The sequence below is a fragment of the Arachis ipaensis genome, chromosome B9, assembly GCF_059453495.1.
Source record: "Arachis ipaensis isolate K30076 ecotype BB chromosome B9, ASM5945349v1, whole genome shotgun sequence".
Lineage (NCBI taxonomy): Eukaryota > Viridiplantae > Streptophyta > Magnoliopsida > Fabales > Fabaceae > Arachis > Arachis ipaensis.
The window spans coordinates 68,422,821-68,425,711 of record NC_142444.1 but is presented as its reverse complement, the minus strand read 5'-3'; the positions used below and the strand labels follow the sequence as shown (position 1 = coordinate 68,425,711).

At 31.6% G+C, this 2,891-nt stretch overlaps 1 non-coding gene across 1 annotated transcript; it reads right to left on the bottom strand.

Moving 5' to 3' along the window:
- Positions 1–2,276: 2,276 nt before the first annotated feature.
- On the bottom strand, positions 2,277–2,380 carry LOC148544970 (small nucleolar RNA R71). Its single transcript, XR_015901637.1, has one exon. It is a non-coding gene; the product is annotated as a small nucleolar RNA R71 (small nucleolar RNA).
- Between the last annotated feature and the right edge of the window lie 511 nt (positions 2,381–2,891).

Here is a 2,891-nt window from a genome sequence, read left to right as displayed (position 1 = left end):
TCATGATCTGTTGAAGCCTGGCTGGCTGTCAAGCCATGTCTAAATTCTTTTGGACCGAGGCTTCCACTTATCATTGCAAGAGCCTTTTGATTCCCATCAATTTGGCTGTTGTATGTAATGCTTTGCTAAAGTTTGGCTGGCCATTTGGCCATGTCTAATCTTTTGGACCGAAGCTTTCACATAAAGCTTGGCTGGCTATTAAGCCATGTCTAAATTTTTGGACCGAAGTTTTAGACTAACATTGCATGATTTCTGGAATTCTTATTAAAAATTTTGAATTATTTATTTTCTTCTTCCAAATAATTTTTGAAAAATACAAAAAAATTTAATAAAACCATAAAAACCAAAAATTTTGTGTTTCTTGTTTGAGTCTTGTGTCAAATTTTAAGTTTGGTGTCAATTGCATCTTTTCAATCTTTCTTTAAATTTTCGAAAAATTCATGCATGTGTTCTTCATGATCTTCAAGTTGTTCTTGATGATTGTCTTTGTTTGATCTTGTGTTTTTCTTGCTTTGCGTCTTTTCTTATTTTTCATATGCATTCTTGAATTATTAGTGTCTATAGATTAAAAATTTTTAAGTTTGGTGTCTTGCATGTCTTTCTTTTCTTAAAAATTTTCAAAAATATGTTCTGGATGTTCATATGAACTTCAAAGTGTTCTTGGTGTTCATCTTGACATTCAAAGTTTCTTGCATGCATTACTTGTTTTTATTTTAATTTCTTATGTTTTGCATCATTTAGTTGTTTTTCTCTCTCCTCATTAAACATTCAAAAAAAATAATATCTTTCCCTTATTTTGCTCATAATTTTCGAAATTTTGGGTTGACTTGGTCAAAAAATTTAAAATTTAGCTGTTTCTTGTTAGTCAAGTGAAAATTTCAATTTAAAAATTCTATCTTTTCAAATCTTTTTCAAAATCAAATCTTTTTCATTTTTCTTCCATGTTTTTTGAAAATTTTAAAATTAACTTTCAAAATCTTTTTCTTAATTTTATTTCATAATTTTTGAAATTATTGCTAACATTTAATGCTGTGATTCAAAAATTTCAAGTTTGTTACTTTCCTGTTAAGAAAAGTTCAATCTTTAAATTCTAGAATCATATCTTTTAGTTTCTTGTTAGTCAAGTAATCAGCTTTAATTTCAAAAATCAAATCTTTTTAATTTCCTTCTCAAATCTTTTTCAAAACAAATTTCAATCATATCTTTCAATCATATCTTTTTCAAAACTTAATTTCAAAATCTTTTTCTAACCTCTCATCTTTTCAAAATTTATTTTCAAATATTTTTCAATTAACTATTTTTTAACTTTTTTGTTTGTTTTACTATTCCTTATCTTTTTCAAAACTACCTAACTACTTTTCTCTCTCTAATTTTCGAAAACCACAAACAACTTTTTCAAAATTCTTTTTAATTAACTAATTGTTTTAAATTCTAATTTTATTTTATTTTTTCTAATAAATTCGAATTCTAACTAATAATTAAAATAAAAACAAAAATATTTTCTTTTCTTTTTATTTAAAAATTTGAATACTCTCTCTCTCTCATATCTTTCTATTTATTTTATTTATTTAGTAACACTTCTCTCCTTATAATTCGAACCCTCTCTCCTTCTCTGTGTTTGAATTCTTCATCTTCTCTCTTCTTCATTCTACTCTTCTATTCTTCTACTCACATAAAGGAATCTCTATACTGTGACATAGAGGATTCCTATTCTTTTCTGTTCTCTTCTTTTTCATATGAGCAGGAGCAAGGATAAGAACATTCTTGTTGAAGCTGATCCGGAACCTGAAAGGACTCTAAAGAGGAAGCTAAGAGAAGCTAAGGCACAACACTCTGGAGAGGACCAGACAGAATTTTTCAAAAAAGAAGAAGAGATGGCTGAACCCAACAACAATGGTGGAGATGCAAGGAAGATGCTTGGTGACTTTATTGCACCCTCTTCTGACTTCTGTGGAAGGAGCATCTCAATTTCTGCAATTGGAGCAAACAACTTTGAGCTTAAGCCTCAATTAGTTTATCTAATCCAGCAGAATTGCAAGTTTCATGGACTTCCATTAGAAGATCCTCATCAGTTTTTAGCTGAATTCTTGCAAATCTGTGATATTATTAAGACCAATGGGGTTAATCCTGAGGTCTACAGACTTATGCTTTTCCCCTTTGCTGTAAGAGACAGAGCTAGGACATGGTTGGACTCACAACCTAAAGATAGCCTGAACTCTTGGAAAAAGTTGGTCAATGCTTTCTTAGCCAAATTTTTTCCACCTCAGAAGTTGAGCAAGCTTAGAGTGGAAGTCCAAACTTTCAGACAGAAGGAAGGTGAATCCCTCTATGAAACTTGGGAAAGATACAAGCAATTGATCAAAAGGTGTCCTTCTGACATGTTTTCAGAATGGAGCATCATATGTATATTCTATGATGGTCTATCTGAATTATCCAAGATGTCATTGGACCACTCTGTTGGAGGATCTCTTCATCTGAGGAAGACGCCTGCAGAAGCCCAGGAACTCATTGAAATGGTTGCAAATAATCAGTTCATGTACACTTCTGAAAGGAATCCTGTGAATCATGGGACAACTAAGAAGAAAAGAGTTCTTGAGATTGATACTCTAAATACAATATTGGCTCAGAACAAAATATTGACTCAGCAAGTCAATATGATTTCTCAGAGTCTGTCTGGAATGCAAGCTGCAATAGGCAGTACTAAGGAAGCTTCCTCTGAAAAAGAAGCCTATGACCCTGAGAATCCTACAATGGAAGAGGTGAATTACATGGGAGAATCCTATGGAAACACCTATAATCCTTCATGGAGGAATCATCCAAATTTCTCATGGAAGGATCAACAGAAGCCTAATCAAGGCTTCAGTAACAATAATGGTGGGAGAAATAGGTTT